This window comes from Perca flavescens, chromosome 21, assembly GCF_004354835.1.
Source record: "Perca flavescens isolate YP-PL-M2 chromosome 21, PFLA_1.0, whole genome shotgun sequence".
Lineage (NCBI taxonomy): Eukaryota > Metazoa > Chordata > Actinopteri > Perciformes > Percidae > Perca > Perca flavescens.
Genome location: NC_041351.1, coordinates 27,649,284 through 27,674,706, shown reverse-complemented (window position 1 = coordinate 27,674,706; position 25,423 = coordinate 27,649,284). Strand labels below are relative to the sequence as shown.

Sequence of the window (25,423 nt, the reverse complement as noted above, 5' to 3'; positions counted from 1 at the left end):
TTTTATATTTGCACGTACATGTGTTCTTTCATCGTACATTCTCTGTGTCAGAGTGTATTGGATGATTTTTTATACCTGCACCTCTTCCCTTCCTCTTGTCTCTTACATCTCATATGTATATGTTATTCTGTTTTAAAGCCAGGGGTCATTTTTATGCATGTTGAAGAGTGACATTAGCAAACCTGTACACTTCAGACCTCTGCTCGTAGGAGTTTTTTTTTCTTCTTTTTTTCCTACAGCGACTAAGTGGCACAAGTTCATTTTTCACAGAGCTGCTTTGTGTCCTCAGGCTGTCAGCGGCGTTGAAAGCAAGGCTGCTGCACATAGACATCCAAGGAGAGCTGGAGCTGCATTCTAAACAGCCTAAATGCTTTTTCACCTGCAAATAAAAATCTTATTGTAAATGTCCCTCCAGCCTGACTCTGTTCTGTATACAGTAAACAAGTGCACAAATCAGTCAAACGATAACCATTCCAGGCATTCACACTCTTGCTCACTTTACTCTTATGATAGATTTGCTGCTTACTGTTGCATCAGCAGCAGCCCGATGTAAAAGAAAATATAATATGCTGCTCACAAGCCCCTCCTTTCATTTCTCTCAACAGCAGTCTACGATCCCAAACTATGTATCAATATCCCACCTGTGGCTACATTGTATTATCTATGTACACAAGAAAATGAAGAGGAGAGTTTGCCCGATAACTGGCACTGAATATATAAAGCTGCTATTCCGGAAAGTCATTTCACTCAAGGAACACACGTGGCTACATAATTGAGGCTTGAAATGTAATATCTCATCTTATGTAGCTGTGATAGTTATAATCTGAGCTACTGTAATCAGAGACATTGGAAATGATGGTGGAAATAGGTAAGAATCGTGTTACGATGAAAACCAATTTCCAGTCTCTACAGCTTCAGTTTATCATCTTTTATCCATCGATCTTGAAGTTAAAGCTGAGGGAGGCAGAAATCTGGACAAGGCTAAATAAATGCCAGAATTTGAGAATAGCCCAGCAGCTCTCCCCTCCCACTGTGGTGCAGCCGTGAACTCAGTCGCTACTTTGCTGCCGGTATATAGCTAAAATCCTATGCAAAATTACCATCCAGTTTTCTTTGCAAACTCACGTTACCACCGTTGTCTTCCAGCAACAAGTAATCATGAAATTTCAGAACTAGACCATCTTTCTATAATGTTGTCAGACACAACGATCTAAGTGAAAAAAACACCACTTTTAGTAGATTACATTGACAGTTCATAATTGCCTCGTGTGATGTTATTGCAGCCCATTATGTGGCTGTTGGCTGCAAAACAAGCCAACACTGGTCCCTCAATACTGGACCAATTTCAAAAAATGTATAAACTGTATCGAAAACAAAGGCGAAAGTACCAAAAACTTAGAGGCAGCGATAAAAACCAGAAGACAAAGCAGGGTAGAAAAACTCACTAGAAGCACACAGAGAAAACAGACTGGGACGCTGACACAAACGGTACAAAACAAGCTGGCACAGGACTTCATCTTTTTCTCGTTTTCTGGCAGACTAGATGCCTTGCAGCACTGCTGCCTCTCACAGGTCAGTCTCAGTATCATGTCAAGGTATTGCCATTCTCAGAGTGCTAATCCTTTTGCAGATATAGTATAAAGTCCATGACTGCTTTCACTATCTCCAATTGGTTCTCAGAGGGATTTAGTCGGTCTCTCAATGCCACAGTCCATATTCCAATGCACGATTACGCCATGTAAAGCTGTTCTCTTTGCTTTTTGTATTGGTGACATTCCATAAGTAGGCTACATGTGTAACAGTTTGTTGCTGTTTGCAGGTTCTACAGAGTCCATCCTCATGCTTTCCCATCTTTGCCAAATCCCATACAAATTCCTTACAATTTTGGATCACTCTTCAAGGACGGCTACAAAACAAAGTCTCCCCCTTCGTTTGGCAAATCTGACCATGCTGCAATTTTCCTCATGCCAAAATATAAACAACGGCTAAAGCAGGAAGCCCCAGTGCAAAGGGAGGTGACATGCTGGACTGACCAATCAGAGGCCGCCTTACAGGACGCTCTGAACCGCACAGACTGGGATATGTTCAAGTGTAGCTCTGACGATATCAACATGTTTACCATCTCTTATGACATCTATTGTGTTTTTTTTTCAATGTTTATTTGTATAGGGATAAATATGTAGCAAAGACCTAAGCCACACACCACCGCATTATTAGCCTAAGCTAATTTCCAATACACGTCCCTACATGGACCCTTTCTTTAAATACAATAACTCAACACTTAAATAAAAAACTCAACAATAGATACATACCTTATTAAAATGCAAATCTCACAAGGAAATACAGACCAAACTATACACAACACAGGCTAATGAATGACCATACAACAGGAGCACCCTATTATTCATACTACATGACTGCTCCCTCTTCAAAAACAGTTGCATTTAAAGAAAATTTAAAATGATCCCAGTCAGGATCATTTTTAAGTTCAGTAGGTAATGATTGATCCCCCGAACAGAAAAGGCTGTTTGACTTGAAGATTTACGTAGGGGCATCTTACAGTTCCCGTTGAATGCACCACACGATACAGAAGAGAGGAAGAGGAACCACTAGGTCTACTTAGCACCACCCAAGACCATTGTGATTGGTTTAAAGAAATGCCAATAAACCAATCCCGGAATGCTGTGTGTACTAGCCAGACCCTCCTCCGCAGCGCTGTGGAAGAAGGTCTGGCAAAGCGAGGCTATGGTGGTATAAATGACCAGTACACTTGCGGGGCCACCCCTACCTCTCATAGTCCTAGAGTTCCACCTTTTTACTGATGTTACACACAAAACACTCATTCTTCCTTTTCCCTGACCCCCACTCCCAAGCATTATTCAGTACTGTTTTTGCTGGGTGCTCTCCTTTGTATCCCCATCATTTGACAACATATTGCATTGTCAGTTTCTCTCGTCGAATTGATAATGGCATCTCCCCCATCTCTACCAGTAAAGCCGTGACTGGAGTTATTCAAAGGGCCCCACAACCTAATCTCAGTGCTTTAGCCTGTATAACATCAAGCCTTTTTAAAATGTGATTCAGCTGCTCTTCCACAACATATAAACCATAAATTAGCCTTGACCTTGTCAATGCCCTGTAGATCAGTAGCTGTGAAACGTGGATGGTATGGTGGAATTCCTACGTCCACCATAAAGCCGGAATTCTGTTCTGGACAGTTGTCCAAGCTGACAGCAATCGATCTTGCCTCACCCTGCTGAGAAGAGGCTTTTGCTTGAGACACAAATTGGATCGTAAAACTACCCCCCCTCCCCCCTCCCACCGCTCTCCTCAGAAAGGAGGAAAAAGGGTGGAATTTACCCAAAGCCAAGCAAAACTGTGGAAATATGATTTCATCAAAGTGTGACCATTTATTTCCTGTTTAAATTCTGGATACACAGACATTCACACTCATATATATATATATATATATATAAGATATATGTACGAACATATGCCCTGATGTTTTCTATGAAACCATGTTACAATCATTTTTATTATGATTATTATGCTGAATTATAATACTGATGTTCAGAACCTACTTGCATGTCTCTATATTTCAATTATGGGAGATTTAGATTTGTGACTAGAATGTTTAATATCAAAACGAGGAAGTTTAGTTCAGTTAAACTGTAGAGTCAGTAAATGGCTGAGAGAGACTTCTTCCCCTCCTGACTGAGGACCTTTAAAACAGCTGGACACCCAAAACTTCTCTCTCTCGCCTCTCTCTTGTTTGCTTTTTCTTTCCACGATGGTCTCTTCATCTAAGAGACTTTTCTCTCTCTCTAATCCTCTTCCTCTTTATCTTTTTCTTTAACACAAGCTGGTCGTTTGCACATGTGTGCTCCAACTTCAACGGACCCATTAAGTTTGGACGAAGCGTTGATGTAGCTTGCAAAAGACTTTGAGAAACCTGTTCATGATTCAACAAGGACGTCCTGCTAACCGATCTTGACTAGCCAAAAGTCGGAGCTGATTGAAGAACCAGTGCCAACACACGGCCATCATCTACCGCACGTCAAGCTTCGCTACGCAGAGACAGAAACATGACCCGGCCGCACCGCGGGAGATAACCAGCTGATGAAACCGAGGTCCGACTGTCTTGCACCCATCCATCCACCCATTTGAGTAGGTCAGAACTTTCGTTTGAGGGTTTGATGCTGGATTGTGTAGGGAAGATATAGGACCTTCAGACGTTAATCTCCTGTAGACAAGCTGCTGCCGATTGATTCTCATTTGGCATAGGCTTATATATATACACATACACAGTACTGTAAAAAAAAGTATTAGGCAGGTGTGGAAAAAAATGAATGCTTTCAAAAATATAAAGGATTGTTTTTTTTTATCAATTTACAAAATGAAAAGTGAGCGACCATAAAACCAATCTAAATCAGATCAATATTTGGTGTTACTACCTTTTGCCTTCAGACCAGCATCAATTCTTATAGGTACACTTGCAACAAGTCAGGGAACATTGATTATCGTAGACGCAGTGGTCGGTCAAGGAAACTTATATATATTTGTGTCATTAAGACACAAAAGGAGGGTTTTGTTGGAGATTGACTTGTTGATCAGACAGGAAGTGGTTTCATAATTCTGGAATGTTCAGCTGAGTTCTGGAAACAGGACGTGCGTAGTTCCGTTAAGAGGACAGAGAGTTTACTACAGTCCACAAGAGGAGTGTGGCCTGATCTTGGGCCTAGATAAACAATGATCTGTTAGAACTTCTGGGCATGGAGCCGGAGACAGAGAGGTCAAGGGTCTGATGACAAACGTGCTGTCAGATGACATACTATGCTGTGCGATTAAGTCCATCCCTTAATGTATAAAGTACTGCGTGCTTTTTTATGTCTTTAGTCGTAAATTGAGAAATCCACAACTTTTCATTTATTGTTTGCCATTAATGTGTTAATTCTGTGTCAGTTTCCATCCATTTGATATGAGAGGGAGCTAGACATGACAAAAGCATGAGAAAATAAGGTCCAAGTTGAAAAATACAGATAGATAGATAGATAGATAGATAGATAGATAGATAGATAGATAGGCCAGTGGTTCTGAAACTTTTTCACATCAAGGACCCCTAAACTGACACAAATTAGACCATGGAGCCCCATCTAATAAGACTTTGTCCCAGGGTCCCCCATCAGATAGATTTTTTGCTTTTAGATGTTTTATTACAGAAAGTGAATGATCAAAATACTCATACATTCTTGCATTGTGTTACTTATGGATGAAATTATAGTGAAAATAAATGATTCCACTTTTTGTTGGGAACCCACTGGAACCCCTTCAAGGACCCCACTTTGAGAACCACTGCAATAGATAGACTTTATAAATCACAAACTGGGAAATGACTCTGTCAAAAGCAACAAGTTACAAGGACACACACCTGTACTCACTCACACACATTCAGAAAATACAAGAAATATACTAGAAATAATAAATAACTTAACAAATAATAAGATAGCAAAGCAAAACAATTTACTTAGAGGGATGAAAAACAAATAAAAGAATCCAGAGATGGCAGATATTCCCCTTTAATTAGAGCTAGTTCTACTGAGCTCTGCATGGCATCAGTGTCTGAACACTAAATAGTCAGCTATATCAAGTATATTAGAGCCAATGGCTGTCCACTCGTTCCTAGTTTGGCTCACCTCTGCATGATTGACAGCATCTGACTGACAGACATAATGACATCAGTCATTATGTAAAACAGTGCAGAGTGGGTCGAGAGTAGTCAGTCATCTCAAATTAGAGATCGAAAATGTAGCTGAGACCAGCAGCCTTTAATTTGAGTGAATCATACGTCAAATCATAAGTAATACTTTTCGCAAATTTAACATTGACAAGAACATTATGCTAACTAAGATGTGATGTTTGTTATAATATGTGTTCCCTGTGTGCATACAGTACAGTGGGAAGTCACTCCACTCTGTTATCCAGGGTTTCTACAGGTTTCACCAAGTCAAATGTAAGACTATTGAAGACCTTTTTAAGGTAAAAGAAATTTAAGACCTCTATCACCCGGAAACATTGTCTGAAACTATTCCCTGATTTCCTCATTGGCATTGTAGGACTGGTGTCTAGATTGGCTGCAATATAAGTAGCATGTTGGTCTCATTTTTAGTCGTAATACAGCAAATTATTTTTGGACTAGCGACAGAAAAGAATACGGAATAAAAAAAAATCATTCTAAAGCTCTGCGGGAACATTTCAATGAGCAGTAGAGGTAGAGTTACATTGACATAGGAAAATTAAGACCTGTTGAAAATTATTTAAGACCTAACACAATACTTGCGGATTTAAGATGTTATAAGACCTAAAATTTTGATTTAGAAAGTTTAGACTTTTTAAGACGCCACGGAAACCCTGTTATCAGACTGCTATTGTATGCCGGAGATGCCAAAGAACTAATTTCAGTCAGACTCCTTGTAGTCAGAATATGTCAGTAGATATGCAAATATAGAAATGCATACAAAACACAAATACATACACTGTAGAACTTTTCACTCTAAATTTACAGTAATATACTGGCAGCAGCTTCACCAGTAAACTGTTTATTTACAGTACGCATACTGTTTTTAAAGTTTACGGTAATAAACTGGCAGCAGTGTAATTCCTGCCTTTTACTTTACTTTCCCAAGATGCATTGGTATTAACAGTAAATACAGATAGTGCTGTAATTTTATTATCTCCCAGAATGCATTGCCATTTACAGTATGATCCTGTATGACACTAAAACAGTAAGATACTGTGAGAATTTAGCTGAAAATGTACATCTTATCCTCTTATCCCTTGCTGCTGCTACAGTGTGAATTTCCCCATTGTGGGATTAATAAAGGATTTTGAAGTGAATTGAATCAAAGGTTTACAATGTGGATATAATGTTGAAAATCAGCATAGTGGTCTGTTAATTGTATCTATGGCTGTGTGGGGCTTTTTCTTTTATACAGTAGACATGCTTAATTTTGAGTCTGTATATAGTCTGAGTTGTCCTTAATTCATTGTCAGTAATTTTCAGGATGTTTTCCAGCAACCCATAATCAAAGAATAAAGTAGAGGGAGATCAGAGACTTAGAATATTAATCTGAGCCTGTGATCGGCAAAACAAGCACTTTTGTGAACGTAAATACAAGCTGGACAATTGCCCTATTAACTTCAATTGTAGCTTGTTTTGTCCACTGTCGACTACAGCGATCTTCCTTAATATTGGACCAATTTCAAAGATTGTTGTTCCCATCAGTCACTTAGACACAAAAACATAGAAAAATAGGGCCCAGGTTGAACAAAAACGGTAGTTACCCTAACGCCTCCAGCCTGAGATTAAAAAGCAGCTGTTATAGGCTACTACTTACTTAGTTTTTGATTCAGGACTCCCATAGAGCAGCCTGGTTCCAGGTTGAAAAAAACCCTTTAATGCTTGTGATGTTTAAATGTATTTTATGACCTCTGGAAAGATGCAATGATTAACTATCAAAAGGCAGTTAAAGAGGCAAGAGCTTCGTTCTTTCTAACTTAATTTTAGCTAATCATTCCAACCCTAGAATTTTATTCAAAGTTATTGAATATATTGAAATATTTTTTAAAAAGAGACTCGAGGATATAAGACAACAAATTAAGCCCGCAGAGGGGATTTTACATCCTAGTCGGACATTCTTACTTATTTTAGTAATTTTAATCTGGTATCACTGTCCGCTTTATCTGATATAACATCCCGGATGAAACCCACTACCTGCAGCCTTGATTTTATTATTTAACTAAATTTCTCAAAGAGGTTGTTTATACGGTTGGGCCCAGTACTTTACTAATCATTAATAGCTCCTTAGCAAGTGGAATTTTCTTCCTCGTTCAAACTTGCTGTGGTCCAACCTCTTTTAAAGAAATCAAACAGTGACTCTTCTGTTCTTAACAATTTTAGAGCAATTTCTAAACTCCTGTTTTATCAAAAGTTTTAGAGAAAGTGATTTTAGTCCAACTTTTATTTTTTATGTGTCATAACAACATATTCAAAATGTTTCATTCTAGTTTTAGAGCTCTTCATAGCACAGAACTACTAACTAATGACCTTTTATCAGCCGACACGGGTTAATTCTTGACAGTGTAGACCATACTATTTTAATTGACCACCTTAAATCCTGGGTTGGCATCAAGGATACTGCACTAAGGTGGTTTTATTCTTACCTTTTTAGAAAGAACCTACTCAGGTGATTACTCATCATCTACAGCAAACATTACCTGTGGTGTACCGCAGGGTTCGATTTTAGACCCAATTTTATTTTCAATCTACATGCTTCCGCTAGGCCATATCATCCAGCACCATAACGTCTCTTTTCACTGTTACGTGGATGACACACAGATATACCGTTCTTTGAGACCGGATGACCCAGAAAGCCTAGCAGTTGTTTTAAACTGTCTTAATGATGTTAAGTTTTAGATGTCACAAAACTTTCTTCAACTCAATAACTCAAAATCAGAAATCATACTGTTCAATACCCCAAATCCTGCAAGTCTCATTGAGAGTAACCTTGGTCCCCTGTCTGCAAATATAAAGCCAACCGCCAGAAATTTGGGAGTTGTATTTGACTCGGATTTAACATTCCATCCCCATATCAAGAAGGTCGTACAGTCCTCTTTCCTTCATTTATGAACCATCTCCAGAATAAAATTCATGCTCTCCCGCTCTGACCTGGAAAAAGTAATTCATGCATTTATCTTCTCCAGACTCGACTACTGTAACTCCCTCCTCTCCGGCATCAGCCAAAGGTCACTCTCTCGGCTCCAATTGGTTCAAAACGCTGCAGCTAGGCTTCTCACTGGTTTTAACAGACAACATCGTATTACCCCAATCCTGGCTTCTATCCATTGGCTAACTATTTGTTTTAGAATTTACTGATCACTTTTAAAGCCTGTATTGGTCTGGGTCCTTGCTACATAGCAGAGTTATTGTCCTCATATGAGCCAGTTCGTAGCCTTAGATCCTCGGGCAGGGCCCTTTTAGCTGTTCCAGAGTCTAGGCTTAAAACGCAGGGCGACCGTGCTTTTGCCATCAGGGTCCCTCGACTTTGGAACGATCTGCCCGAGGACATAAGGCTCGCAGGATCAGTGGACTCTTTTAAGTCACTTCTCAAAACTCATTTTTTTAGACTTGATTTTTTGTGACGTTGGCCCTACTGTTTGGCTGCCTGATATCAAAGCACTTTGTAAACGTTGTTTTTAAAACTAATCATTGCATTGATGCATCGCAATGAGGACCTAGACAATTCTGCATGGATGTAGTAACAGACCATAATTGCTTATTGCTTGTTGATTTTCCGCTCGCTGCTTTTTTTGTTTTTGCCTTTTGTCTCATATTTCTTTGTGTTAGTGAAAAGATTTAACTGTCATTTTTATAGCGCTGCCTTTTATGTCCAATTCAGTGTTCAGTTTCTTTAATAAAAGAATGTTGGAAATAATTTCCTTTCATTTGTTTTCAGTTCAACAAGGAGTTTGTTGTATTTTAGTAAAAAACTGAAAGCCGCCGAACTGAGTACACTTAAATATCTATTTATCGCAAGTAATATCGTTATCGCAATAATCAACCACGTAATTGCATATTTCTCTCATATCGTGCGGACCTAATCTGACTGCTTGAATTTGTCGATTGAATCAATTCAAATCGTTGGCAGGATAATCGTAATCGAATTGTGAGACCAGTGAATATTCACACCCCTACTCGATACACACAAGAATATATACGAGAAACACACCATTACAATATGCCTGGCATAGGCGGTGCTGTTACCGTAAAGGTCAGATGGTTAGTTTGAAGCAGAAACATCAGACGCTGCCTCTGGACCGCGTGAAAAGCTCAGAGGACAGGCTTTGTCCCAGCTCGGCTGACTGAGAAAAAGACTCTGTTCTAGCTCGCCCTTCACTCGCATCTCCATGTTTAAACCAGCTGCTGCTGCTTGCTGGAGGCAGACACAGGCAGAGCAGAGAGAGGTCTCGGAGAGAAGAGCTGATATAGTAACGTCGCTTGCAGAGCAATGTCTGGAAAATAATTTAAATGAAAGGAGTTTTTCACTTTTCCAAGCCGCTGGTTGATTGTATTTACTGGCCCAGTGTAACGTTTTAAAGCAGTGGAAATATTTTATGCGATTATAAGAAGTGTAAAAATATTTCCAGTCAATAATACAGCGTTTGCCCATCTCAGTAACATTGCAAAAATCTGACCCAATTTATCCTTTTGTTATGCAGAAACTGAAATGCATGCATTTGTGTCTTCCTGACTTGATTACTGCAAAGTTCTTTTTTCTGGTCTTTCATATTGTGCCACTAGAGGCCTTTAGCTTGCTCACAACACTGCAGCCAAAGTCCTGACAAAAACTAGAAAATATGTTCACATAACACCCGTTCTGGCCTCTCTTCACTGGCTCCCAGTGCAAGCTAGAGCTGATTTTAAGGTTCTTCTTTTAACATATAAGGCCCTGCATGGACTCGCACCTCCTATCTGAGCTTATTACACCATATACACTGGCCAGTCCCTCCGCTCCCTTGATGCTGATCTCCTGGTCATTTCCCTAGTAGTCTATATCCATGATGTTCCACTTCCTGGGATTGCTCCTGAAATTCCACAGGCCAGATTACCTTCCTTTTTCTTTGTGTTGGAATTCTAACCTCCGGTGGATTTGTGAGGACTATGGTTAACTGCTCCTCAGATCTCTGCAGGGTAAATCCTGACAGCTAGCTAGACTATCTGTCCAATCTGAGTTTTCTGTTGCACGACTGAAACAACTTTTGAACGTACACACGTTCCACCAAAACAAGTTCCTTCCCGAGGCTATTTTGCAGAGGCACCGTTGCTCCATCCGGCGGTTAGAACCGCCCAAAATGATTGTGATTGGTTTAAAGAAATGAATAAACCAGAGCATGTTTTTCTCCCATTCTAGAATGCTGTGTGGACTAGCCAGACCCTCTGGAAGGTCTGGCAAAGTGAGACTATTCCCCTAGTAAACAAAGAATCAGTTGGTTATACTGTGACCCTCATCTGTGAAATGGCCTCCCACTACATGTTAAAGAAGCTCACTCAGTTGATATTTTGAAATCTAGATTGAAAACCCATCTCTACTCATACTACAGCCAACCATAACACACCTTTTCTGCGTTCTTCACAAACAAACTTTTTCACTTATTCTTATTCTTATTCTTATGTTGGTGGTTTTGTATTGTTAATTATTACTGCTTTAATGTTGTTCAATTATTATTATTTCTGCGTTCCTTTAACTGTAAAGTGCACTGAGACCATGTCTAATGGTGAATTTTGAAACAGTGGAATTAGACTTTCTAGTCAATTAATGGGAAACACTACGTTTACTTACTGACGTATACATACTGAGGTGCATTTGAGTGGTGATGCTTAGCAACAAAAGCAAACAAACTGCATAGACACTGACTACAAATCGTTGAACTGAACTGAACTGAACGAGGTGAATCGGCAGAATTATTTGTGATTTCCATCAAAGGGTCTCTGTGGTGATGGATTTACCAACTGTACCACCCTGAATCTCATCGGTGTGCTGATCTAAGTGATTGTAGCATGTTAACTTTCTTTAGCTTTATTTTTTAGTTTTGGCACAATTGATACAGACACAGATACAAACAGTGTTGTTTTTTACATTTTGTTTCACAGATTCTACAAATAACAAACCTCTTAATACGTGAGTTTTAGAGGTGCATATTTTGTTACCTTTGGACAGAACCAGGCTAGCTGTTTACAGTCTTTGTGCTATGCTAAGCTAATGCGCTGCTGCCTGTAGCTTCATATTTACTGTAAAGATAAGAGTGGTATCAATCTTTTCTAATATCTAACTTTCAGCAAGAAAGTGAATAAGTCTGCTTCCCAAAATGTTTATGATGTGCCAGGCAGTTTGCATCTGATTCCATGAAGGACTAGTATGGGCCTAACTAACTAACTAACTAACTAACTAACTAACTAACTAACTAACTAACCCCCAAGAAGTGCGCCAGGCTTTGAAGTAAATTAAACATAGCGGCCAAACATTGAAATTGCAACTCCTGGCCCATAAAGTGATGCCTGTGGCCCAAAAAGACTTTTCCCCATTGACTTACATGAGTGAAGTCTGTAAATCATTGGATGAATTGAAATCTTTTTTTCGCTTCACAATCATTGTGAAATGACTCATTTCACTATCAGAGTTTGATCCATTGGGCCGATAACACTTAAAAAGTCTAGAAGATCCGCGCAATTGATTCATTTAATCCCCACTGAAGTTAGAGGAGCGCTAAACAGGAAGTCTCCAGCTCGGTCGGCAGAGATCTCTAGCGCGCCTGCTCTATGAGCTTCACAATGTGGAACCAGCACCGATCATCTGGTTCAATTTTGGCTCCATGAAGGCTTCATGTGCTGCTGAGCAGCTCTCAGAGGAATGTACGGGGCTATGCCTCGAACGCTGTCTCCCGGTTTTATACATCCATGGCTTTGATGGGATTAATTTATTGATTTTAAAATCGCTATGATTATGAAACATAATGTGGAAGTATGAATGTAGATTAGTGATTTACATTTTTTATGATTACATTGGTCAGTAGTTCACTGTTATGGCCCTGGGTCTTCTGCATTGTACTTAATGTTCTAGCAAGTAACTTTACTCAATCCTGGAGTCTCACAGGACTTTAGATGGTTCATCTTGTGTGTGTGTGTGTGTGTGTGTGTGTGTGTGTGTGTGTGTGTGTGTATGAGTGTGTCATGATGCCATCATGGCAGCCCTTTCCTCTCCCTGTTTGTGTGCATTGTTTGTTTCACTAAAAAAAAAGTAGAATGAAGATATTCAGGATAACTGAAAAAGCGCAGCTTGTCTTAGTGAGATCCACTCATCGTGGCTTAATCGGTTGCACGTTTGCCGAGCCAGGATGAGAAGGTGAAGCTATGTCAAGCCAGGTGTAGATAGCTGGGATAAGTGCACGTTCACGGCTTTCTTAAAAAGACCACGGTATTGATCACAGATTTACTGATGCAGAGAAGGAGAAGATGCGTGCTTCATATTTTTCACCCGCTGAGCAGCAACTAATTATGGAAAGTTATGAGGAGATGAAGCATATAATATGCAGAAAAGGAAATATGGCTGCTGTTATTAAACAGAGAGAAAAAGCCTGGCAGACAATAGCGGACAGACTGAATGCATATGGATTTAAAAATATCTGCTTACTAGCAAAGTAGTACACTCTGTTTTAATGCTTGTTTTGTTTTGTTAATGTGTTGGTTTTATTGCTGTATCTCGTTATGTGCTAAATGTGCTGGTTTTACTGTAAAGTGTCTTTGAGTAGCCTACCATTTAAAGCACTATATAAATAAAATGTATTATTATTTAGCCTACTTTGCCTTAAAAGTGAGCAGAGGGAATTAATGTTCCTCTGGAGATTTACCATAAAGACTAGGCTTAATTTCAAACCCTTATTCACAATGCGAGAATATGTTTTACAACCATATGCACAAATCTTCATAAGCTATGTCTAATTCTAAATATCTTTCTACAATTAATGTTCATACAGAACAAACCTGGCAACAAGTCAAGATCAAATATAAAAACATTTTGCAGGCTGGTAAGTGCCTTAATTCTTAACAGTGTGCAAATGATATGTAGAAATGACTTACAAGATGCCTGCTCACATATTTTATCTAAACTGATTTTAGCAGTTAAGAAGAAGGCTCATTTGTCTGGAACCGGGCGGGGGGGCACTAGCTCCAGACTTCACCCCAGCTGAGGAAATGGCCCTTGTTTTAAACCAAGGAAGGCCTGTGATGAAAGAGATTCAGGGTGGGACAGCTACAGGCTCTGTTCCACCTGCAGAAACTGCCCTCTTCATACAAGGTACATTTTCCAGTACTGCACATCAAACACAATCAACCATTTATGGGCATATGTGCAGGCGCGGATTAATGCACAGGCTTTTGAGGCTGCAGCCTAGGGGCCCCACGTGTGCAGGGGCCCCGGATTAGCCAGACAATTTATTATTATTTTGAATTTACTTCAGCGCGAAAAAAAAAGATCCTAATTGGCCCATAAGAAAAATTTATTGTTTTTTCAATTGACTCTGGGCTGGGCAAAAAACACTTTAGTCAAAAATATCACATAGACTATTTTTTTCCATACACCCCCTACTTTCAAATTGAAATGGACTAGTCCATAACGGTGCGCGGCGCGAAAGATAAACACAGTGACAGGAGAGCGTGGAGCGACGAAGCAAGATGAGTCTAAAAAAAGAAAAAAGACGCCGATAAGTATTTGGCAACGCTGCCAAAGATGACAAACTTTTTTTACGACTACTGTTGGGGGATACAGACATGAAGAACAACAGTCCAAAGCGATGAATATGCCGCTACAGCAGCAGCTAGCTGTGAAGTGGCGCTAGGTGAGGATAACGTTAACCAAGACAATGAAGAGGACAGCATATCTTTAAACAGCACCCTCTTTGGGATTTCTGCCTGCATGCAGTTTCGGGTGTGCGTCTGCCAGGCTAGAACAGTGATAGAGATCATGGAGAAGAAACGTAAAGGAGGTGCTGAGAAGCTGCGTGAGAAAATAAACGCTGCCAAATGTGTCAAATGGACAGACATGTTTTGGCCAGTAGCAGGACCTCCATCAGCTCCCGTGGCCGATGATAGTGGTGCTGGTGTCGGCTACAGTGACATGCACAGTGAGGAGGAGACTCAGGAGGAGAGGGACAGAGATGAGGGAGTGAGGCTACAACCGGCTGCGGTAAACACAGCTCCCCTTAAAACACTTAACCCCTTGATAAAACTGAGTGGTGGACAAACTGTTGATGATAACACTACAACAATAAAAGAAATAGGCATGCTATACTGTATCATTGCATTAGTTTGGCTACGTGCGCGGGTATCTGAGTCTTGACTGATCATTTTCTCACCGTTTTATTATTATTAGGCTATATTAGCCTACCTTTCAATAAACAAAGTAGCCTACATCTTAATAATAAGCAAAACACCACCTTAAGGTTCATCAAACCTTAAGCTTGTGCTTGTGCATTTGTGTCCTTAAAGTAGCCTAGATAAACGTTGCACATCATGCAAGCTTTCTTAATGAGAATTGTAGCTTTTCTATCTGCATTGGCAGACAAAAACTCATGCTAGACCTCTTGAAATTAAAGCACAGGGCCTCTTCAGTCGTGAAATGATAATATATATATATATATATATATATATATATATATATATATATATATATTGTTTTATGATTCCCAAGGAGTATACCGTTTTATTATATTAATAAATGGCACTTTTTTGTATTTAATGTGTCAACTCTCAATGATTCTTGCTTACCCCTTACATGGCGTTAATAGTTTTAAGGAGTAGGAGTTGCTATACACATTCAGGGAAGAGCAAGGACGGGGGTATTTGTGATCTTCTGTGGTGTGGTCTGGGACCAAAAATGCCAGGGCCAATTTTTGGTCCCAGTCTGTCCCTGCTGCTACCTATAACTCGGATCCTGCATCTGAATTCTAAAAGAAAATTCTAAAGGCGTGATGATTATGCAACAATATGTAGCCTACATGTTGTGCTGCTGTTTCATTATTGTTGTTAATAACAGTGTTATGTGCTGCTGTTGCTGTTTTTTTATTTTTATTTTATTCACAGTTTAGTGTATTGCACAGTGGTTTGTATCTCAGTAATGATCAGTGGTGGAATGTAACTAAGTACATGTACTCTAGTACTGTACTTGAGTCCAAATGTTGAGGTACTTGAGTCTTTTCTTTTCATGCCGCTTTCTACTTCTACTCCGCTACATTTCAGAGAGAAATATTGTACTTTTTACTCCACTACATTGATTTGGTACAGCTTTAGTTACTAGTTACGTTAGTTACTCCACTACATTGATCTGTTACAGCTTTAGTTACTAGTTACTTTAGTTACTCCACTACATTCATCTGTTACAGCTTTAGTTACTAGTTACTTTACACGTTAAGATTTCTGCACACAAGACACATGTAATTTATAAAATGTGATGTTTGATTCTAAACTAAACTAGCCAACAATATAACGGCCTACAAGTCAGCTGAGATGAATAGACCATTAAACACTAGTTGATTGACAGAACTGTTTGGTTTGTTTAAAAAATATGAGGATTTTTCGACATTCAGTACTTTCACTTTTAATATTTCAAGTACATTTTCCTGATGATACTTACATACTTTTACTTAAGTAACATTTTCAATGCAGGACAGTATGGTATTAGTACTTTTACTGAAGTAAAAGATCTGAATACTTCTTCCACCACTGGTAGTGATGTTGTGATTTTGCCTCAGTAAAACCAGGTGTTCTGCACTGCTGCAGATGCTGTAGCCTACCTGTTGGTTTAGAAAGATAAAAGTGATTACCAGCTTGCTGTTGAACTGTGAATCCAGGGAATTCTGCTGCTCTGCACTTTAGTTACATTTTCATTGTAATTGTTTTGGTGCTGTGGTGGCAGAGGATAATATTTGGTATTCTTTCCACTTACATCTCTGTTGATGTTAGTTTTATGATGTAGTTTTCTCATTTTACTATGTGGTGTGGTGGTAGTTGGTGTGTGTGTGTGTGTGTGTGTGTGTGTGTGTGTGTCAGTTAAAATTATTATTATTATTATTTGCATGTGGACCATGTATGGCACTAAATACATTTTTCCAGTAAAGCACAATGATTAAGGGGGGGCCTCACACAAAGAGCAACCTAGGGGCCCCTGACCACCTTAATCCGCCCCTGCATATGTGGACTGTCTGACCTTGTTTTGCCTTGCAGTGTCCGGGCCAACACAGTCACTCTCCTGCCATCAGACGATGATCCAGTGAGTATTATTTATTAAAAGCATATGGCTTGGCACATCCTGTCAATACAAATGTTATTCAATATGGCAGGGGGAAGGTGCTTCTGCAGCTGATGATGAGACGGTGGACTCCAGAAGGCCTGAGGTATCATGTCAATCTTATGGAAATGCATATTTAGCCCATAATGGATGACAAGTCAGTGATATAGAACTCATAGAAATATATATTTGTAACAGGATCCAGACTGGATACAGCTTAACAGCCAGCCTAGCAACATAGTAAGTATAAATCTAAATGATGCACAATTCCTGCTGTGCTAATCAATGGGTGGTTTACAGAATTCACAAACTGTCAGATGTCTGTCCATGCAACATCTGAAAAATGTTTGCTTTAAGCAAAAGGAGTCTCCAGGACCTGGACCTTGGCATAGACATCAAGAAGAAAACACTGAGGAAACTGGATCTGGAGATACAGAACCTAGAAAAACAAGTAAGTGAAGTCAATCCACACTGTAAGCATATCTGTAAAACAATGTATTAATCATGTTTTTCTTTCTCTCTCCCAAGCTGACAAGTGACAGCACTAAAATAAAAAGCTTAAGAAGCATTGTGGCATTCCCTGTGTGATGAATGTACACTACACTACACTATGTAGCCAAAGTTATTGGTTCAGTGAGGTGAGACAAAAATTGAGAAAGGTTATGAAACCAAATAAGCTACTATAATATCTAATAAAAAAAACAGGCCTAATTAAGGAGTAAAACAAACTATCCTTTATTAGAGAAGGACAAGACAATGAAATCAGTCATCTGAATGTTATGGGTTTGGTATGTTGTTCTGTGTTTTGTCTTATTGTGGTGGTCTGTTTTGTAGTTTGCTCGGTTTCCTGTTTTATTTTGTCTAGTTTCGGTCTCGTCGTGTCTTATTTTACTTCCTGTTCTTTGGTTTTCCCGCTCTTGTGATTGCCTGATGTTTTTCACTTGTTTCCCAGCCCTTGTGTCACCTGCCTCTTGTTACCTCGTTACCCTCTGTATTTAGTCTTTGGGCGTTTTCTTCTATTGACACTATTGTGTTCTTGTGTCCCTGTGAAACGTCATCTCGTGTAACCAAAGTACTGTCCCAATATACAAGTTCGCATTTCACCAAGAACAGTTAAGATTCCCGGAAATGTTCTTGACACGCCCATTTTACCGAGGATGCATTGGTTGGTAACTTGTATGAACTTCGCAGCACCTGTATCCCAACATTCATTTCGGCATTCAATGAGGGTCGGATTTCCAGTACATAGACAGCCCAAAAACGTTTTCGGAGCTCCATAAAGTGACGCGGCCGCCAGCTTGCGCCTGCTGGGGCCGCTAGCTGAGCGCTCGGACAGTCATGCTTGGGGACCCCGCTGTAAGCCGGAGGTCTTTTAGACCGGTCCCGTAAATAAGAGGCTTTTATTTCGCTGTTGACGGATCATTTGTTTAAATATCACAACACATGTCCATCATAAGATTAATGGGAACCTGTGTTAACTGTCTTTTCGGAGTTAAACTCCACAAGCACACACACACACACACACACACACACACACACACACACACACACACACACACAAAAACGCAGCAGGCAGAGGAGAGAGATATACCCGTTCCTTTTTGGGAGACTTGTTTAAATTATGCCATAGGCTATAGCCTACATTATATTTTGTATTTAGTTCATATTTTTGGTGTATTTGTTTTCTGATTTATTAGAAGTTGAGTTTCAGTCTGTTTGATAAATGAACAGTTAATATTACAGTTTTTTTCGATTGCTAAACGACAGTGGGCACAACTGGAGTCACATGTGCAAAACTCTAACTCCAGTCTGCACAGCAGCAGTTCATGTGGACCAAACTCTAGTTGGTTTCTCATCGCTTGAACACAGTTTTCAAAACTCTACACAATTATCCCATGACTTTAACCACAACGTGCACAACACTGCAGATTTACAGCACTTTGTTCAAATGCTAACACACTGCTGTCAAAACTGTTAACCACACATTCAAAACAGAATAGATTTCAGTCTGATGCCTATCAAACACTGCTGATTGGAATTTTAGCTGAAAGCCTAAGTAGGTGTCTTATTTTAGACTAGTTAGTAAACATACATGGTATTTATACAGAGAAAGCTCAGAAAGTCATTTTTTGTATACAAACACCAAATAAGAATGAAACTGTACCGTTTGAGAGAAACAGGTAAAAGAGCAAAGATACCAACATGTCCAGTTAAGATGTCTGAGGTTATGTACACAGCTATAAAAAAAGTGAAAAACACTATATCTTTACAATAGTAAAACTGTGTTCTTACTGTTTTTCAGAAAGTAATGGAGGTGAAAGCAATAGAAACACCACATTCATTTTTATTTAGAGATGATGCAGACATCCAATGTGATGAAGAAAACTTGCCACATGATGCTGGAGAGAGGCAGAATTAGTCACACTATTCTTTGGTACTGTTACGTATGTACCTTTTTAGTTTTTTTTCCCCAGTAATTCCATAAATTACTTGAGACAAAATACTTTATTGAAGAAAACTGCTGATTGTCATTCCTTCTTTTTTACCTTATGTAAAAATTGGTATGCTATACAATCTATATTTTTTCCTTAAATAAACTATTGAGTAGTGTCAAGTCACTCAAATTGTTCAAACTGTAAAGATGAAAAAGTTTGTAATTTCTGTATTGGTGTTTGATGCTAGTGTTTTTACCCTCAGTGTGTTCTGTGTGTTATCTCAGTGTGTGTGTGTGTGTGTGTGTGTGTGTGTGTGTGTATCTCAGTGAGGCTTGTGCGTAGTTTGGCTGCACTGAGCCTGTTTTGCAGCTGATGTGAACTGTTTAGCTCAGGTGACTGTTGGTAGTGCAGACTGGAGTTTGAGTTTTGCACACGTGACTCCAGTTGTGCCCACTGTCGTTTAGCAATCGGAAAAAACTGTAACAGTCTATGGTTGTACATAAAGTGGTAACATGCTATATGCTATATGTTATGTAGACTAAAGGGGAGACACCAACCTTTTATAATTTGAATTTCTAATTTCCATCTCCCTGGGCATATACAGTGCAATACAATAATATAGAAATGATAATTCCACATAACACTAATAGGAACACATAGGACACACCAGTGCATATGCCTATTTATTTTTTAATTTAAACTGACTTAAACTTATACACTAATAATAATAGGGATCGCGTTCCACTCTTTTGAATAAGTAAGGGGTGTTTGAGCTAAATCATAAAAAATAAAATTAAAGCTCAATTAGTTTTATTTTTCAACATTATTGCAATAGTTGTAGCATTATGAGGTTTTCTTGTCCGGAGATTGTTTTTTTGTTTCAGCCTTTGTGTTTGTGTGTGTGTCCTTGTGTCCTTTGTCAGATCATTGTGTGTTCTGGTTTCAGTTTGGATTGCGTGTTTGTTTGTCTTCCCTGTTTGGTCTCTGTGTTCCTGGGTGCAGGTGCACTGCCTACCATCTCTGCTTTTGGGTCCGCCATTCACCAACCCTCCTTAACACTGAAATAATTATTGTATTGGTCTCTGACCAGCCTGCCATTAATGTCATCTGGGAATATAGCTGCATTGTCCCACTCAATATCAAGTGCCAGTGCAGGACCCCTTTCCTTCCTCAGACAGGCAATATTATGTAGGTCAGTGCAGGCTACAGTGATGTCACAGGCCCTGTCTGACTTCAGAAGGCCTAATGCCATCTCAATTCGGGCCCTTGTTCTTGCATGGGCAAGATTGTATTCTCGCTATGCTGCTGTCTCAGGGTCTGTAAGGGGAGTGAGAAGGTACGTCTCAAAGGCATAACCCTTGTCTCCCAGCAGAATGCCAGAGAATTCACCTGAGAATACAAAATGTAATCATTGCAACTACACATAAGTAAAACCTTTTGATGCAATTGTGTTTATCAGTGAAATGTGTGTGGCCTACCTTGTGATAGTCCAACCAGGGGCCTCATTTATAAAACTGTGCTTAAATTCTATTCTGAAAGATTTAGTGCGCAAAAAAGTCTGAACTTTCGTACGCAAAAACAATATTCTGATTTATACACATTCCATGCCACCACCACATAATGCGCTGTTAACAATTCGTGATCATTTCACGGAATTCTGTGCGACCAGGCTAGATAGTCGCTGGGAAATGGTACTGGACCTAAAAACTCGGGAATCATGGACACACACAGGCCATTTTGCCTCTACATTAGTAATGATGCAGGCAGCATCACAGATCATCTGAAACAATGCAATGTTTCCTATTCAGTATACATTTAATGCACAGAATACATTTTGGCTAGTAGTTGTCTGTTGACATAATCTCCCTCATGGGCCCCTGAGGGGTGTTTAATATGGATCTGTGTGCAGTCCAGCGCACCAATGACATTAGGGAAAGCTGTAACACAAAATAGTCTGAGTATCCTGTGACTGTTCTAATGTAACACTTTTTGTAATCTGTAATTCATGTTACCTGCAATCTTGTAGAAATCCTCTTTGATGAAACACATTCTTCTGTGGCCAGGGAAGATGATAAAGATGTGTGCCAAGGACTTCAGTGCCAAACAAACACTTCTGACAGTACGGCAAATAGTGTCTTTATTTAGAATTTCGGCATCTCCCACGGCATGCTGCTTGCAAAAAAGCGCAGTGCCACACAGACCATCTGTGGGATGGTGAGAGCATGGCTTCGTGTTGTGCAGTGCTGAATTTTGGGACCCATCAGTCTGCATAAATAGAAAATCTATACCTCTCATGCAAGTACTGGTCGGGAAAAGCTAAAGGGTCTGATCTGTCCCGAAACACCCTCTCACGTCTGAAATCACGTCTCTTCTTCATCCGAAACGTCTGCCATGGTGCAGAAAGAAACTTTATATATTGCCCTCATCACTGACTTCACTGAAATCACCGTTGCAACTTCATCAACCATTTCAAACCATCTAAACAACTGCAATAGTAGGATTTAAATCAAACTCGTGACAGCAATAGTGACAAGTAAACACATTCAGAAGACAACGGAATAACTGTTAAACACTGTGACCATAGTTTAAGAGACTTTTATTTTGAAATCAGTAAGCTAGAGTAAGCTGCAAAAAAAGATAAGGAAACAGATTTCAACGCGCGAAAAACCTTTTGCTAGACGAGAGCCATATTTTTTCACTCTTTTGAATAAATATACACCACATGTACTACACGGCATACAGACTCAACATTTTCCTCACCGTTTTACTTGAAGCTGACGTGCATGTCCTCTTTTTGGATTACTTTTGAACGTATATTCTTGTGTTTGAGTCTGCCGTGAACTATCTGCAAGGGGCTAATGGACAGCTGGGTAGACTGCTAGTTTTTGCACCCTTGGAAAGTGGAGCAAGGTATGAAATCTCTAATTAACAGTTAGTTAAGTGAACTTTGTAATGCAAGGTGTTAAATGATATTTGCAATGTTTCTTAGGTTACGAGTTTGTCAATACGGTTCAGCAACTTGTGAATTTAATGTGAACATTGGCTTTATTTTAGCCTATTGTATTTGCATATGAACATATTCTTCATTTGTCATTTGAGCATCCAGTTAATATTTTGCATAAAACCATGAACTTTATTTGTAATTTACGTTATTGCACCCATTTGAGACTTCTCTTCATTTCAGTTCTAAGGGCTGCAAACATGTTTATTTCGGATCAGAGCGACAGCTGATTTAACACCTAAGACTCTGGGATTAATTTTAGCCTGGCTGTTAGCCTGCTCTGGACCTGACTTAGTTTGCAGGCTGCGTCAGGTGAAGCTCATTCCCTAATCATCCCCCAGCAGTACTTAAGGCTGGCTCTGTGATCCACTTGTAGCCAGATTGTTCAGTCTACTAGTGTGGTACAGTTGTAGCTCCTGGCTCCCAGTGTAGTGTAGTGTAGTGTAGTGTAGTGTAGTGTAGTGTAGTGTTTCCTGGTGTTGCAGTCTGCCCTGCTTGCTTGTGCTCACGCTTCCTGTTACCCCTGCCTGCCTGCCTGCTTCTCTCTGGATGCAAGGAAGTTGGTCACGTGTTGGAATTGTTTGTTGGACTCTGGAGGACGCCACAAGACTGATTCACTGGGCACGCTCTGGAGAACACACTGCACCCACCACTCACCACTGGATCCCCTGGACACAACACCCCCATATATATATATATATATATATATATATATATATATATATATATTATTTATATTTATATAAATTTTTTTATTAAATCATTTAAACGTGTTTCCCATGTGTCATGTCTGCTTTTGGGTCCAACCTTCAGTGCCGTTCCATAACAGAGTGACTCATTAGTGTATTTCCTTTTGCTCTTTCATTCCAGTCTGCAGCAATATGAACGTGTAACCTGGCCACCAACACAAGTGTTAATTTCTTTCTAACCTCTTCCCTCCAGTGTACAAGTGGCAGCGCATAATTCCCTCAGCAAGACCAATAAATTGCATTTACCTAACCTTTGGCACTCTGTGTTACTGCTGTACATTGGTTTCGGAAGAGCTATTACGTACTCCAACTCCCCTTCATGTACTGTTGTACGCTGATAAACTGAACAGGTACCTACATATACCATAGAGTGGATGAAAGAGTGACAGGTTTAGCTCCAGAGCAAGTACTGACTGAGGCGGTGGAGACAGAGAAACAAAGTGCCTCCCCTGTGCTTTCTGAACACGCTCGGAAAGCTGTAACAGGAACTGTTAACCTTCTCCTCAATTTCATGTTGTTCATGGAGAAGGAGCAACTTTAAATGAATCAAAGAATACGCCCTGGTACCGAGCCACGACCAAGTGGATGAATCACAGTTGTTGCGTCTGCAGCGGCGCCACGTAAAGTTCCATTTCTGGGGAGGTACACATCAGGATACGGCGTAGGCTACACCGTGGGGTCCGTAACTATGTATACAAATAGTGTGTTCCATTTACCTCGGAACTCGGCGTGTCACTGAAATGTACATTTCGTAACCCCACCCACGATCTTTTCCTAAACCTCAGTGTCCTGTTCTTGTGCCGCATGTCAGTTAAACAAACATCCCAACCCAGAGCGTCAAAAAGTGATCTCTGTACTTTTTTGGGTACCGACCGAATAACGTCGGTACTACCGAGGTTTGGGAGGAGAGAGGGATGGGTTTTATTTTTACTTTTGTAAAATTTTCTTAATAAATAAACTAAATTATTTTTACAACTGAAATAGTTTTTTTTTTTATTACTAAGGGAAAGTACTGAAAAAAGGTACCGTTGGGTACCGTAACCGAATTTCAAGTACTGGTATCCTTACCGGTACGATAAACGGTACCCAACCCTAGTCCCGACCAAGCGTGTCTAAATATGATGCCAAAGGGCTAGCTGTGAGTCCCGAGAGCGTCAATAAGTGACACCAATAGTCCCAACCAAGCGTGTCTATATATGACGCTAAAGGAGACTTCATGCATCAATAAAAAACGCCAAAGGCACCTGACCAAGAAATGGGAGTGAGAATGTGTTGGTTCTTCCCATTCTGTGTGAAGGCAGCAGTAGTATGTATGGAACTGATACACAACTGATGCCTGAGGGTCACAGCTGAAAGCCATTTGAATCTAGCTAGCATTTCTTTGCTTCCCATCATTCTTTATCTGCCATCCCTGCACCAAACCTATCACCTGGCCATGTTATAGTGTGGGACATTCAGTATTTTACTTATTGCCATAAAATCTTAATTTTATTTTACACTTGGTATGTTTTGGTTGCTTAATAGCCCATACTTGATGGTGGTGAGGGAATTGTTCCAAAGGATTCAACCACGGTGTCCAATGCCGTGCCTTCAGCAAAGTTTCACATTGTGTCAAGGATAGTCTGCCTGAAGGTTTACAAAAACAGGGCGTGACTGATGATTTCCATCAAATTATCATTACTAGTCATTTTTGCAATTAGATAAATACAGCCTATGCAATCTCTATTGCACCTTATATGAAAAGCATGCCTTTCACCCATGTGACTTCCCCAAAAGCAACAATTTGCTTCCATTTAATTGGCTCTGCATTATCAACTGGAGCTAGATGAAGGCAAATTGCCAGCACAAAGCGTGGCTCATTTCAAATACAAAATGTGGGTGGACTACAAGTGAGCTGATAATCCCATTCTATTTATTCATTACACAGAGAGAGGGAACAGTGGGAGAAGATAGGAAGGAACCTGTGTCAGGACTGATAATAATAATTCATTACCATGCTGAGGTCTAAACATGAAATAAAATGGCAGAAATTACATTGTTCCTAAAGAGCAGTTTATTGGAATGCAAGTATAATGTAATGAAAGCGTGGCTGCCATGATGAATATTAGATTTTTGTCTAAGCCTTCACATTCAGAACAGTTTCTCTGTTGGTAATTATTGCTGTGAAATTAGGATTCCTCAGTCTATAGAGCAGAGAGGTCACTGCACTTCCACTACTTTACTGGAATAGTTGTTTGATGTGGCAATACACTGTAGGAGGCAGGCAGTGAACTTTTATTAAGAACTAAATATTGTCCAGTCATGTAATACCAACCTGATATGAAGTTTCATTGAGACATTATA

At 39.7% G+C, this 25,423-nt stretch overlaps 1 long non-coding RNA gene across 1 annotated transcript; it reads left to right on the top strand.

Annotated features, from left to right (window-relative positions):
- The first annotated feature begins 3,806 nt into the window (after window positions 1-3,806).
- On the top strand, window positions 3,807-17,303 carry LOC114547618 (uncharacterized). The gene is made up of 5 exons (XR_003691239.1): window positions 3,807-4,167; window positions 16,832-16,877; window positions 16,948-17,001; window positions 17,094-17,135; window positions 17,253-17,303. It is a non-coding gene; the product is annotated as an uncharacterized LOC114547618 (long non-coding RNA).
- The last annotated feature ends 8,120 nt before the right edge of the window (window positions 17,304-25,423 follow it).